The sequence below is a fragment of the Chiloscyllium punctatum genome, chromosome 30 (assembly GCF_047496795.1).
Source record: "Chiloscyllium punctatum isolate Juve2018m chromosome 30, sChiPun1.3, whole genome shotgun sequence".
Classification (NCBI taxonomy): domain Eukaryota; kingdom Metazoa; phylum Chordata; class Chondrichthyes; order Orectolobiformes; family Hemiscylliidae; genus Chiloscyllium; species Chiloscyllium punctatum.
The window spans coordinates 58039362-58055413 of record NC_092768.1 but is presented as its reverse complement, the minus strand read 5'-3'; the positions used below and the strand labels follow the sequence as shown (position 1 = coordinate 58055413).

General features: G+C 45.5%; 1 long non-coding RNA gene across 6 annotated transcripts in view; it reads left to right on the top strand.

Annotated features, from left to right (window-relative positions):
- LOC140455524 (uncharacterized) overlaps positions 1-16052 on the top strand; it is a 110376-nt gene that overhangs the window by 60856 nt on the left and 33468 nt on the right. For 5 of the 6 annotated variants that reach the window (XR_011952905.1, XR_011952903.1, XR_011952902.1 and 2 more), the window contains one exon: positions 4247-4516. This is a non-coding gene — a long non-coding RNA (uncharacterized lncRNA). The remainder of the gene's footprint in view (positions 1-4246; positions 4517-16052) is intronic. The other variant, XR_011952907.1, reaches the window with a different exon arrangement.

Here is a 16052-nt window from a genome sequence, read left to right as displayed (position 1 = left end):
CATTCAGTGCCATAGATTTAATTTTGTTCTTAACTAACAAGGCAACCCCTCCCCCTCTGCCGACCTCCCTGTCTTTTCAATAAGTTGAAAATCCTTGGAGGTTTAACTGCCAGTCCTGACCCCCCCTGAAACCAAGTGTCTGTGATGCCTACCACATCATAATCATTCACTATGATCTGTGCCATTAGTTCATCTGCTTTGCTATGAATGCTACGAGCATTCAGGTAAAGTGCCTTAATGCTAACTTTCTTATCATTAGAGATATTGGAAGTCATATGATGTCCAAAGTTATCCTTGCTTTTTTCTGCATTCCCAGTCTGCCTCAATATTAAATCCGCCTGGACACATGCTATCCTGCTGCTTATCTTTCCATTTCACGCCATACTCCCTGTCGCTTTCACTTTGCCTTCCCCCCAACTCAGAAGTTTAAAGTCCTACTGACCACCCTATTTATCCTCTTCGCTAGAACATTGCTACCTGATCGGTTCAGGTGGAGACCGTCCCAATGGTACAGATCCCCCCGTTCCAAAACTGAGCCAATGCCCCATGAAGTGGAATCCCTCTTTCCCACACCAATCCCTTAGCCACGTGTTTAGAACATAGAACATAGAAGAATACAGCGCATTACAGGCCCTTCGGCCCTCGATGTTGCGCCGATCAAAGCCCACCTAACCTACACTAACCCACTATCCTCCATATATCTATCCAATGCCCGCTTAAATACCCATAAAGAGGGAGAGTCCACCACTGCTACTGGCAGGGCATTCCATGAACTTACGACTCACTGAGTGAAGAACCTACCCCTAACATCAGTCCTATATCTACGCCCCCTTAATTTAAAGCTATGCCCCCTTGTAATAGCTGACTCCATACGTGGAAAAAGGTTCTCACTGTCAACCCTATCTAACCCCCTAATCATCTTGTACACCTCTATCAAGTCACCCCTAAACCTCCTTTTCTCCAATGAAAACAACCCCAAGTGCCTCAGCCTTTCCTCATAGGATCTTCCTACCATACCAGGCAACATCCTGGTAAACTTCCTCTGCACCCGTTCCAGTGCCTCCACATCCTTCCTATAGTATGGCGACCAAAACTGCACACAATATTCCAGATACGGCCGCACCAGAGTCTTATACAACTGCAGCATGACCTCAGGACTCCGGAACTCAATTCCTCTACCAATAAAAGCCAGTACGCCATATGCCTTCTTCACTGCACTATTTACCTGGGTGTCAACTTTCAGAGATCTGTGTACATGGACACCAAGATCCCTCTGCTCTTCCACACTACCAAGTATCCGACCATTAGCCCAGTACCCCATCTTTTTATTACTCTTACCAAAGTGAATCACCTCACACTTAGCTACATTGAACTCCATTTGCCACCTTTCTGCCCAGCTCTGCAGCTTCTCTATATCCCGCTGTAACCTGCCACATCCTTCCTCACTGTCTACAACACCTCCGACTTTCGTATCATCCGCAAACTTGCTCACCCAACCTTCTAACCCTTCCTCCAGGTCATTTATAAAAATGACAAACAGCAATGGTCCCAAAACAGATCCTTGCGGAACACCGCTAGTGACGGCACTCCAAGATGAACCTTTGCCATCAACTACTACCCTCTGTCTTCTTCCAGAGAGCCAATTCCTAATCCAAACCTCCAACTCACCCTCAATGCCATATCTCTGTATTTTCTGCAGTAGCCTACCATGGGGGACCTTATCAAACGCCTTACTAAAATCCATATATACCACATCTACCGCTTTCCCCTCATCTACCTCCTTAGTCACCTTCTCAAAGAATTCAATAAGGTTTGTGAGGCACGAACTGCCCTTCACAAAACCATGCTGACTATCCTTGATCACATTATTCTTATCCAGATGTGCATAAATCCTATCCCTTACAATTCTCTCTAAGACTTTGCCCACAACAGAAGTGAGACTCACTGGCCTATAGTTACTAGGATTATCCCTACTCCCCTTCTTGAACAAGGGAACCACGTTTGCTAGCCTCCAGTCCTCTGGCACTACTCCTGTAGACAAAGAGGACATAAAAATCAAGGCCAATGGCTCTGCAATCTCCTCCCTTGCTTCCCAGAGAATCCTAGGATAAATGCCATCAGGCCCAGGGGACTTATCTATTTTCACCCTTGCCAGAATTTCCAACACCTCTTCTCTACATATCTCAAAGCCATCCATTCTACTTATTCGTGCCTCAGTATTCATATCGACAACAATGTCCTGTTCCTGAGTGAATACTGACGAAAAATATTCATTCAGTGCCTCCCCAATCTCTTCAGCCTCCACACGCAACTTCCCATTACTATCCTTGATTGGACCTATTCCTTCCCTAGTCATTCTTTTATTCCTAACATACCTATAGAAAGCCTTAGGGTTTTCCCTAATACTACCAACTAAGGACCTTTCATGTCCCCTCCTTGCTGCTCTTAGCTCTCTCTTCAGGTCCTTCCGGGCTACCTTATAACTCTCAATCGCCCCTATTGAACCTTCACGCCTCATCTTTACAAAGGCCGCCCTCTTCCATTTAACAAGGGATTCCAACTCCTTATTAAACCACGGCTCCCTCACACGACCCTTTCCTCCCTGCCTGATAGGTACGTACTTATCAAGGACACTCAATAGTTGCTCCTTGAACAAGTTCCACATATCAATTACGCTCTTGCCTTGGAATCTACTTTTCCAATCCACACAGCCTAAGTCATGCCTCAACGCATCATAATTTCCCTTCCCCCAGCTATAACTCTTGCCCTGTAGTACACACTTATCCCTCTCCATCACTAGAGTAAAAATCACCGAATTGTGGTCACTGTCCCCAAAGTGCTCACCTACCTCTAGTTCTAATACCTGGCCTGGTTCGTTACCCAGAACCAAATCCAGTATGGCCTCACCTCTTGTTGGCTTATCTACATATTGTGTCAGGAAACTCTCCTGCACACATTGCACAAACACTGACCCATCTAATGAACTTGAGCTATAGCTTTCCCAATCAATATCAGGAAAGTTAAAGTCTCCCATAACCATCACCCTATTACTGTCACTCTTCTCCTGAATCATCTTCGCAATCCTTTCTTCAACGATTCTAGGACTATTAGGAGGCCTGTAAAAGACTCCTAACAGGGTGACCTCACCTGTCCTATTCCTAACCTCAACCCAAACTACCTCAGATGGCAAATCTTCGTCCATCTTCCTTTCCACCGCTGTAATACTATCTTTGACAAGTAAAGCCACACCCCCCCCCCTCTTTTACCCCCACCTCTGACCCTACTAAACCATTTAAACCCTGGAACCTGCAACAGCCAATCCTGTCCCTGATCTAGCCATGTCTCCGTAATAGCCACAACATCGAAGTCCCAGGTACCAACCCACGCTGCAAGTTCACCTACCTTATTTCGTATACTTCTGGCATTAAAGTATACACACTTCAAGCCACTCTTCTGTTTACAGGCACCCTCCTTAAAGATTGATGCCATATTCCTAACCTCCCTCCACTCCAGGTCCTGCACCCTAAAGCTACAGTCTGGGTTCCCATGCCCCTGCAGAGTTAGTTTAAACCCCCCCCAAGAGCACTAGCAAACCTCCCCCCAAGGATACTGGTGCCCCTCACGTTCAGGTGCAGATCATCCTGTTTATAGAGGTCCCACCTTCCCCAGAAAGAACCCCAGTTATCCAAGTACCGAAATCCCTCCCTCCTGCACCATCCCTGTAGCCACGCATTTAACTGTTCTCTCTCCCTATTCCTCGACTCTCTATCACGTGGCACGGGTAACAAACCAGAGACAACAACTCTGTTCGTTCTAACTCTGAGCTTCCAACCTAGCTCCCTAAAAGCCTAATTTTACTTGCCTAATTTTCTTGTCCCTATGCCAATTGGCACGTGGCTCAGGCAGTAATCCAGAGATTATGACCCTTGAAGCTAAACCCATTCTTCCAACATGATTGTGTGATCCTGAACCTTCCTGCACTCTGTTGATATCACTCAGTCTCTCTCCATGTGGTATCCCTCACTGTGTAGGTCTAATCGCTGCCTCTGTCAGTGTCTCTAGCTCCTGCAGCTACTCCACATCCTGAGCCAACAGAATTCTCCACTCCAGAGGGATACAGCAGCACAGGCCAGGGGTGGAGACTGGGATTTTCCAGATCTCTGTGGGACTCAGTACTTTTCTCCATGTGTAACCCTCACTGCAACAGTTTAATTTCCCATTCTGTCTATTTCTCTGTCTCCTGTAGGTACCCAGGAAGGTCCTGACTCAATAGACTTCCCAGCTGCTGGGAGTCTTGTCCATCACCTCATGGAAGATGGTTGGTCAGCCAGAGAGACTAAGGGACGGGAGATCTTGAGCCTTCAATAAATCCTGCAGAGAAGTAAGATCACTCCGTGCACAGAGCAGACAGCAATGAGAGGGCTCCAAACATCGGCTAACAGGACATGACAAAGATGCAGTGCTAGCAGGGGGAGCACAGTACAGACACACCCCAGGCTCAATCACTGCCCATAATGTAAGTTCTGTTGTACTGAGACTCACTACTCTGCAACACTGAATCTATGGCATGGCTTGTGCACCAATGACTTCAATAATGCTTAACTCCTAAAACAGTTCCTGTCCCTGTAACCTCCTCCCTTCCTGATAGTCCCTCCATATATTTGAAATGTACTGTATTCCAGATTACCATCCCTCTCCCTGTAACTTGCTTCAGTGTCTGCTTTATTTTGCTACTCTAATCCTCTTTAACTGGATACAGAGTCATGCAGCATGGAAACATAACCTGTGGTCCAAGTCATCAATGCTGCCCATGCTTCCTATACTAAACGAGCCTCATTTTCCAGCGTTTGACCCTTGTATCTTCAAACCATCTCCTCTCCATGTACCTGCCCAAATGTATTTACAAGTTGAAATTATCTTGCTTCTCCCATGTGCCCTGGCAGTCTGTTCCATCTATGCACCATCCTCTGTGGATAATGTTGTCCCTCAGCTTCCTCTTTAAATTTTTGCTCTCTCACCTCCCGTTTATACCCTCTAGTTTTGGACTCCCCTCCCTTGGCTATTCACCTTATTTATAGCCCGCATGGTTTTATAACCCTTTATAAAATCAACCCAAAACCTCTCATGCCCTGGCCAAATATTGGGGACAATGTTACAAATATCTCCAACTCAAGTCCTCAATGTTCTGATCCATGATAGCAAGTGTACCAAATGCTGCATTCACCAGTCTGTCCACCTGTGTTGCCAATTCCAATGAACAATTCAAAGTTTGGGAGAAGATTTGTAGCTCGGTTGCTCGTTGTTGTGGTTCTGTTCGTCGAGCTGGGAATTTATGTTGCAAACGTTCCGTCCCTTGTCTAGGTGACATCCTCAGTGCTTGGGAGCCTCCTGTGAAGCGCTTCTGTGATGTTTCCTCCAGCATTTATAGTGGCCTGTCTCTGCCGCTTCCAGTTGTCAGTTCGAGCTGTCCACTGTAGTGGCCGGTATATTGGGTCCAGGTCGATGTGTTTGTTGATAGAGTCTGTGGATGAGTGCCATGCCTCTAGGAATTCCCTGGCTGTTCTCCGTTTGGCTTGCCCTATAATAGTAGTGTTGTCCCAGTCGAATTCATGTTGCTTGTCGTCTGTCTGTGTGGCTACTATGGATAGCTGGTCGTGTCGTTTCGTGGCTAGTTGGTGTTCATGGATGCGGATCGTTAGCTGTCTTCCTGTTTGTCCGATGTAGTGTTTTGTGCAGTCCTTGCATGGGATTTTGTACACTACATTGGCTTTGCTCATACTGGGTATCGGGTCCTTCGTTCTGGTGAGTTGTTGTCTGAGCGTGGCTGTTGGTTCGTGTGCTGTTATGAGTCCTAGTGGTCGCAGTAGTCTGGCTGTCAGTTCGGAAATGCTCCTGATGTATGGTAGTGTGGCTAGTCCTTTGGGTTGTGGCATGTCCTCATTCTGTTGTCTCTCCCTTAGGCATCTGTTGATGAAATTGCGAGGGTATCAGTTTTTGTTCCTCTTCCTCTTTTTGTAGTTCTGGTGTGCTGCAATGTGTTGTGGCCCTTTTGAATAGTGTCCTGATGCAACTTCGTTTGAGTGTGTTGGGGTGGTTGCTTTCATAGTTTAGGACTTGGTCTGTGTGTGTGGCTTTCCTGTAAACCTTTGTGGTGAACAATGGAACAATGTAACTGCACCCCTTGGTCTCTCGGTCTCTCTCTCTCTCTCTCTCTCTCTCTCGCTGTTCGACAACACTGCCCAAGCTCCTCCCATTAACTGTGTTAGTCCTCCCTGGTTTGTCTTAACAAAATCCAACACCTGGATTAATCTCCATATTTCATTCCTTGGCCCACTGGCCCAGATATTTAAAATCCCCTTTGATAACCATATTCACTGCCCACAACACCATTATCTACTAACTTACTAACATACTCCTATATTCTCAACCATTTTTTTTATGTAGATGATGTACATCAGTGGACCCAGCCCCGATCCTTATAGCACACCGCTGGTCACAGGCCACCAGTCTGAGCAACAACCCTCTCCCACTACCCTCTGTCTCCTCCTGTCAAGCCAATTTTGTATCCAGTTGGCTGGCTCCCTCTGATCCCTTGTGATCTAACCTTATGAACAGTCTATCACACTAAACCCCGTTAAAGGCCTTACTGACATTAGTGTAGACAATGTATGGTCACTTCAGCAAAAGCAATCAAGTTAGTGAGACCTGACTTTGTACACACCAAGCCGTGCTGATTATCTTTTGTCATTCTTTGCCTTTCCAAATTAATGTGACTCCTGTCTGACAGAATCACTTTCATGACTTACCCACCACTGACATTGGGCTAATTGGTCTTTAGTTCCCTGGCTTTCCATCGTAGCCTTTCTTAAATAATGGAATAAAGCCATATTCTTGTCATAGAGCCATACGGCATGGAAACTGGCCCTCCAGTTGATACCAAACATAATCTAAAACTAAACTCATCCCAGCTGCCTGTTGCTGGTCCATATCCCTCCAAACATTACCTATTCATGTACTTATCCAAATGTCTTCTAAACATTGTAATTGTACCCACATCCACTCCTTCCTCAGGAAGTTCATTCCACACTCAAACCACTCTTTGTGTAACAATTTGCCGCATGTCTTTTTTTTTTGAACATCTCTCTCTTCTAACCTTAAAAATTAGGTCCCTCCTCTTGAGACTCCCCCATCCTGGGGAAAAGGCAGCTACCATTAAATCAATCTATATACCTCATATTTTCATAAACCTTTATAACATCACATCTCAACCTCCAGGCTCCAGTGAAGAAAGACTCAGCCTATCCAGCCATTTTTCAGAACTCGAGCCTTCAATACCCAGCAACATCATGGAAACTCTTTTCTGAACCCCCTGCAGCTTAATAATATCCTTCGTATAACTGGATGACCAGAACTGGACAGAGTATTGCAGAAGAGGCCTCCCCCATGTCTGTACAATCTCAACATGACATCCCAAATCCTCCACTCCATGGACAGAGCCATAGTCAAGCATACCAAGCACCGTCTTATCCATCCTGTGATATAAACTTCAAGAATTATGTATCTGAACGCAGAGGTCCCTCTGCTCTAAAACAATAACCGAGGCCCGAACATTAATTGTAAAAGCTCTACCCTTGTTTGTTTTACTAAAGCATTACCTTGCATTTATTCAGATTGAATTTCATCTCCAGTTTTTCAGCCCATTCACCCATATCATCAGATCCCTTTGTAATCTTAGCAAACCTCCTTCACTGTCCACTATGTCACCCTCCAGCCTTTCAGGACATCACACATGGCTGTCAATGGTAGGGGCTAAGGGCTTCGCAATTCCAGACCAAAGGGGTAGCCATGCGTATCCATATGGGCCCTAGCTATGCTTGTCTCTTTCTTGGCTATGTAGAACAGTCCATCATCTGTAGTTACGCAGGCACCACGCCCTCCCTCTTCCTCCGTTACATTGATGACTGCATTGGCGCCACCTCGTGCTCCCGCGAGGAGATTGAGCAATTCATCAACTTCACCAACACATTCCACGCCGACCTTAAATTCACCTGGACCATCTCTGACACCTCACTCCCCTTGCTGGTCCTCTCCATGTCCATTCATGACGACTGACGTTTTTTTCCAAACCCACCGACTCTCTCAGCTACCTGGATTACACTTCTTCCCGACTTAGTTCTGGAAAAATGCCATCCCGTATTCCCGTACACCTCCGCCATATCTGCTCCCAGGAGGGCCAGTTTCACCACAGAACACACCAGATGGCCGCCTCCTTCAGAGATCGCAATTTCTCTTCCCACGTGGTTGAAGATGCCCGCCAACGCATCTCATCCACATCCTGCACGTCCGCCCTCAAACGCACCCCTCCAACTGTAACAAGGACAGAACCGCCCTGGTCCTCCCTTTCGAACTTTCCAACCTATACAGAAACCGCATCATCCGCCGACATTTCCACCACCTCCAAACGGACCCCACCACTAGAGATATATTTCCCTCCCCACCCCTTACTGCTGTCTGCAAAGACCATTCCCTCCATGACTACCTAGTCAGGTCCACGCCTTCCATCTTGGCACCCTCCCCTGCTACCACAGGAATTGTAAAACCTGTGCCAACACTACCTCCCTCACCTCCATCCAATGCCCCAAAGGAGCCTTCTACATCTATCAAAGTTTCACCTGCACATCCACCAATATAATTTATTGTATCCATTGCTCCTGATGTGGTCTGTTCTACATTGGGGAGACTGGGCGCCTCCTAGCAGAGTGCTTCAGGGAATATCTCCGGGACACCTGCACCAATCAATCCCACCAACCTGTAGCCGAACATTTCAAATCCCCCCTCCCACTCTGCCGAGGCAATGCAGGTCATGGGCCTCCTCCACCGCCGCTTCCTCACCACCCGGCGCCTCACCTTCCACCTCAGAATACTTCAACTCCAAGGCATCAACGTGGATTTTACCAGTTTCCTCATTTCCCTTCCCTTCACTTCCCCCCCACCATCTTACCCCGGTTCCATCCTTCCAGCTCATTACTGTCCTCATAACCTGTCCTAACTGCCAAACTCCCTTCCCACCTATCAACTCTACCCTCACCCCTCTCTGATCTATCACCTCTATCCCCACCGCCAGTCACCTATTGTACTCTTTGCTACCTTCTCCCCAGTCCCATCCCCCCTCCCCATTTATCTCTCCACCCTGGAGGCACCCTGCTTCTTTTTCTGATGAAGGGCTTTTCTTGCTCCTCCGATGCTGACTGACCTGCTGTGCTTTTCCAGCACCACCCTAATCTAAACTCTGGTTTCCGGCATTTCCAGTCCTCACTTTTGCCCTGCTCCCCAATATCTTCCCTCGCATCCCACAATGTCATGTTTTACACTTTATCAGGTCCCCGGGCTTTCCATACCTTTGTGTTTAAAACCTCCAGCACCACCTCTTCTAAAAAAAATGCACTCTTTTCAAGTCATAGAGATGTACAGCATGGAAACAGACCCTTCGGTCCAACTCGTCCATGCTGACCAGAAGATCTAAATAAATCCATCCCATTTGCCAGTATTTGGCCCATGTACCTCTAATCCCTTACAATTCATATACCCATCCAGATACCTTTTAAATATTGTCAGAGTACAGTCTCTCTCTCAGGTCATTCCATACCCGCATCACCGTGTGCGTGAAAAAGCTATCCCTTCAGTCCCTTTTAAACCTTTTCTCTCTAAACTTAATTCTATGCCCTCTAGGTTTGGACACCCCAACCCCTGGAAAAAGGACGTGAATGTTTACTCAATACATATCCCTCATGTTTATATAAACCTCTGGCCGGTCACCCCTCAGTGTCCGATGCTTCTGGGAAAATAATCCCAGTTTATTCAGCAACAATCCTGGCAACATCTTGTAAATCTTTTCTGAGCCCTTTCAAGTTTCACAGCATTATTCTTATAGGAGGGAGACTGGAATTGCAGAGATCTCCAATTGTAGTCTAATGTATTACTCTTGTTCACGGAGTTTCCCAGCCTTTCTCCACAGTAAGTTCTGGAGTGAAAACATTGTTTAGGGTCTTAGCAAATATCCTGCAGTTACACACATCAATTGCCTCATTGATCTTTAAGGGGCCCTATTTTGTCTCGACTTACTCTTTTACTCCTAATATATTTGTAAAATCACTTTTGGATTCCCCTTATCCTTCTCTGCCAAGGCTATTTCATGTCCCCTTTCTGCATTCCTGATTTCCACCCAAAGTGTATTCCTACAGCCCCTGTATATCCTCAGGGATTCCCTTGATCTAGCTGGCTATACCTGACATGTGCCCCCTTTTCCTTGACCAGACTCTCAATAGACAGCCAGTGTTTTCAAATGCTGTCAACATTGACTTGCACAAAAAAGGGACATGCTGGTGGTGATCGCTTAATTTATCTCATTTTTAAAATATTATCACTTGTCAGACTTCCCTTTCACTGCAAATAGACTCCCCAGTCACCTTTTGAATGTTCCTAGCTAATAGGCTCAAGATTGGTCCAGCCCCATTTTATCACTTGAACTTGTGGACCAGGCCTGTCCTTTTCCATAGCTACTTTCAGACTAATAGAACTGTGGTCACTTTGGCAAAATGCTTTCCCACAAACACCTCAGTCCCTTTCTTTACCTTGTTGCCCAAGGGGAGGTCAGGTTTTGCCCATTTCTGTTTTCAGACCATTTCCATATGGATTGGGAGTTTTCTGGAACGCAATTACCAAAATCCTCCCTTGCAAACGCTGAACTGGCAGTCCCAGTCTAGGTTTGGAAAGTTTTAAAAAAAAGACCCTACCATAACGGCTCGATTTTTATGATTGATATTTGAGATCTCCCGACATATTTGTCCATCAGTCTCTAACAGATTATTAGTGGTCAGCAGTACGATCGTATCAAAGTGATGACCCATTCTTGTTTCTCAATTCCACTAACATAGCTTCACTGGGTGATCCAACAGAAATGTCCTGTCTAAGTACTGCTGTGATGACACGCAAAATCAAAACCCACCACCACGCATCCTAGCTTGCCGCCCCTTCGGTGCTTCCTGTAACATCTCTACCTTGAAACAATGAACTGCCAGTCCTGCTCCTTCATCAGCTGTGTTTCTGTAATAACTGTCATCTCCCAGTCCCATGTTCCAATCCATGTCCTGAGTTCATCTTCCTTAGCTGTCAGGGCCATTACATTGAAATAAATGCAGTTTAATCATCAGTTTTCCCCCATTCCCTGCTATGTTTTTGCCTGCCTTGTCTGTTGAAATTGCTCTTTTTAACTTGTGTACCAACCTCAATCTTATTTCTGACCTTACGACTGTTTAAGTTTCAACACCCTACCAGATTAGATTATATCCTCTCTAGCAGCTCTAACAATTCACCCCAATAGGATATGTGCCACCCTCCTGCTCCCAGTTCAGGTGCCTTCTTGCCCGGTCCACCTGTGCTGACACCTTCAGGGATCTAGGGACTTGTCCATTAAGGTCCCTGTGTTCCTCAGTATTCCGCAAGGTCCGACCTTTCATCATGTCTGCCCTTCGCTTAGCGTCCCTCCTGCATGTACATTACATTGATACCACACCTTACATTGATCAGCACTAAACTCTACACAGATTATCATCTGTTCGATATCAGACTGTAACTGGAGACCATTCCCCTCACTGTGAACAACACACTCACCTTTCATGTTATCTGCAAACCGAGCAATGATTCCTTCTGCTTTCACATCTGAGATATTAATGTACATAATAACCTAAAATGGTTCCTGTGCAGATCCCACTGGTGAAAAAAATTCAAACACTAAGTTTATCCACGAATTTGTATCCAATTTGCCAACTTGCCTTGGATTCCAATAGCTCTTCCCTTTTGGACCAGCCTTCCAAGTGGGACCTGGTCAAAGGCCTTATTCAAGTCCATGTAACCCACATCATCTGCACTGCCCTCATCAATAATTTGAGAGACCAATCCAAAAAACGCAAATGAATTCCTGAGGTGGTATCTTCCTCGACCAAATCTGTGATGACTCAGCCGAGTTGATCTTTGTCTTTGCAAGTGTTGATGCATCCTCAGAATTGTTTCAATAATTTCCCTCCCCCTGCTGTCAGACTATCTGCTCTGTAATTACCTGGCCTAACTCTGCTGCCCTTCTTGAACAAAGGAACCACATTAGCGATCCTCCAGTCATTCGGCACTTTACCTGTGGCCAGCAAAGTATTAAATATATCCACCAGGGCCCCAGCACTCTCCTGCCTTCCCTTCCGTAGCAGCGTGGGATACATTTCATTTGGCACTGGAGGTTTCTCCACCTTTATGCCTGTGAAAACATTTAATACCTCCTCCTTATCGATCTTAACATGTTTGAGAACCTCACCAACCCAACAGAAATCCCCGGCGACAATGCCTTTCTCCTGTGTGAATACAGATGGGAGGTATTCATTGAAGACCTCACCTACTTCCTCTGGCTCCATGTACAGATTGTCCGTTTGGTTTCTAACAGGCTCCACTCTTAAGCTGGGAATCCTCTTTCTCTGACTCTCCTCAGAAAATACCTTGCGACCTTTCATTAATACTATCTGCCAAGGATATTTCATGGACATTCTTTGCCCCTCAATTTTAAGGATCCCCTTGCACAGTCTATACGTTTGAAGGGCTTTGCCTGTTTCCATTGCAGTGTACTTTCTTTATCCAGCTCACGATATCGCTTGACCAGTATTCACTGGAGTTACTACCTTTGTCATTCACTCTTCAGGAAACACACTGGCTCTGAGTTCTCACTGTATCACTTTAACATACTTCTTTTTTCCAAATATGAACCCAACTTCAAATAGTTCCTCCGTGTCTGTGTTTGCCAGATCCTGTCTCGTGATGGTGATAATGCCCAGTGACCGTGATATTGTAATGATTAGGGGCTTCCCCAAATTTGGCACCTTCACTTCTGCACGATCCTTATCTCTTTGCCAAATTACTTTGAAACTTAGTGTTATGTCCACGATCCCCAAAACGCTATAAAAGTCATTATGTCTGTCACCTTGTCCAGAACCTACTGCCCACTCTGTCTGTAACATTCCGCCCTTACCGACCTACCCTCCAGCCTCTTCATCACATGATATCACTGTAACCTTCTGCATTCCCCACAGCACTTCTCCATCCTTTCATACAGCACCTCAATACCTCTAACCATTCAGAAGGTACAGAGGCATGGGATACAGGGAAACCTATCTGTCTGGATACAGAATTCGTGGCCCATAGAAGACCGAGGGTGATGATAAATGGAAAGCATTCAGCATAGAGCTCAGTGACCAGTGGGGTTCTGCAGGGATCAGTTCCTAGAACCATGGTGTTTGTGATTTTTATAAATGACTTGGATGTGGGAATGGAAGAATGGGCCCGTAAGTTTGCCAATGACAAGGTTGGTGAACTGGTGGATAGTGTGGAGATCTGTTGCTGGTTGCAATAGGGCATTGAGAGGATGCAGACCTGGGCTGAGAAGTGGCAGATAGAGTTCAACCTGGAAAAGTGTGAAATGATTCATTTTGGAAGGTCGAACTTGAATTCAGAATACTGGGTTAAAAGTAGGATTCTTGGCAGTGTGGAGTAATAGTGGGATGTTTGGTTCCACCTCCATAGATAAGTCAAAGTTGCGACCCAAGCTGATAGGGTTGTTAAGACGTAAAACGTTGTGTTGGATTTCATTAGCTGGTGATTGAGTTTCAGAGCCATGAGGCTATGCTGCAGCTCTGTAGAGCTTTGCTTAGACCACACTTAGATATTGCATTGAGTTCTCGTCCTCTCATTACAGGAAGGATGTGGAAGTTTTAGAGAGGGTAAAGAGGAGGTTTACCAGGATGCTGCCTGGACTGGAGAGCATGTCTTATGAAGAAAGGTTCAGGGAGGTAAGGCTTTTCTCATTGGACTGAAGAAGAGTGAGATGTGATTTAGTACAGGTGAACAAGATAATGAAAGGCACAAGACAGCGAACAATGAAAGATATTTTTTCCCATGGTAGAAATGGCTATCACAAGGCAGTATGACAATAAAGTGACTGGAAGAAGATTACGGGGAGATTTCAGAGTTTGGTTGTCCGCACAGAGTGGTGGGTGCATCGAATGCACTGCAGTGGTGTTAGTAGACTTAGATACATTAGGGACATTTAATAGACTCTTGGAAAGGCACATGGATGATACATTTCATTTTACTATGTAGGTTAGTTTGATCTTAGAGGAAGATAAAGTGTCGGCATAACATTGAGGACCGAAGGGCCTTGTACTGTACTGTCCTATGTTCTACGTTCCGTATGGTAAAATGAGTAATATGTTCCGATCATGGTAAAAGGATACGGCATCCAGGAGGAGCTAGTCAACTGGTTTTACAATTTACTTCACAGTCGGAGATAGAGGGTTGTGGGAGACATTCGTTTTTCTGACTGGAGGTGTAGTCAGTCCATTGTTGTTTGTCATTTGGATAATTGATTTCGCTGTGAATATTAGTTTCCTGGTAAGTGCGTTTGTGGGTGGCACTAAACTTCGTGGCATACTGGACAGTGAAGAAGGTTAATTATGATAAAACAGGATGACCAGGACAGCTGGGATAGTGGGCTGAAGAATAGCAGATGGAGTTTAATGAGATAAATGTGAAGTGTTCCATTTTGGTAAAACAAACCAAAGTGGGATTTGTACAATTAATGTTTGGGCCCTGGGTAGTGTTGTCAGTGACCCAGGGATGCAGGTACACAGTTCTTTGAAAGTGGTGTCACAGGTACACAGGCTGGTGAAGCAGGCATTTAGGATGGTTACCTTCATTGGGCAGAGCATTGAGAGTAGGAGTTGGGATGTCATGTTGTGGTGGACATTGGCGAGGCCACCATAAAAGCATTGTTGATCAGTCGGGAGAACTCATCTAGTTAACTTACGTCCTTCAGAGAAGGTCATCTGACATTCTAACCTGGTCTGGTCAACACGTGACTCCAGACCCACAGCAATATGGCTCTCTCGGAGCTGCCCTCTGAGTAATTAGCTGTGGGGCAGAGAATGCTGGTCCAGGCAGTGGCACCCACATCCCATGAATGAATAAATGAAAATACGTATGTCCCTCCCTACCTCTGCAAACCCCTCCAGCTGCGGCAATCCGTACTGGCTTTGTAACACGGTTCAGGCCCTCACCACTCTCTGTAACACACTCACCACCTCCAGCACATTCAGCTCTCCCTGTTCCTGTCATGTCATTAAACCCTGACAATGATTCCCCTTCCCACTGCCCTCCTCCTGTAGTTCACAATCCCTCTAACACTTACTGCATAAACACTCTCTCACTTTAGAATTGTTAGTACTTTTGGTGATCTTCTAAGCCTGATAATCTAATCTGGTCCATTTTGTCCTGAGTGAGGGACAGGTGGGAATTTCTTGCTGAGGTTTTGACTGTTTCAATGGAACGTCCTTTTGTTGAACGTTTTACACCGTCCCTCAAAGTGTTTTCAACTGTTTGCTTACAGATACACATTTCAGTTTGTTCATCATGTTAACCCTTGGTCAGTTCTCCTCTCAAAACCATGTAAATGGGCTAATTTGTTTCCAGTTGTATCTTGTCCATTCTGTGATTCATATTAAAGCTTTATAATTACTTAAATGTCACTTTATCCCAATTTCCCGGAGGATGTCTGTGTGACATTACTCATTCATTCAGTTTCATCAGACTACGGTCCCTTGCCAGTTTCACAATGTATTATTCAAAGAAACACTAAGGAAAAAAAGTTCTCCGAACTCCCTTTTGAATATCGCTCTTGTCAGTGTGATTGTCCCAGATTATGCGAATATTGAAGTTTCCCAAAATTATCATCATGCCTTTGTTAAAAATTCCAATGAGTTTCTGTTTCATGCAGTGATGAGCAATGAAATCCTGTTCGGTGGCTAAAACTGTTCTGCTGTTTGTGTCCTAGGCAAGTAGTAGCCAGAATTTACATTCAGACTGACTCTACTTCATGATCTGAGGCCAAATGCTTTCTCTGTGATGCCTTTGTTACCCATTTCTGTCAGTGTTACCCGACCAGCCTTTCCCATTCTGCTTTT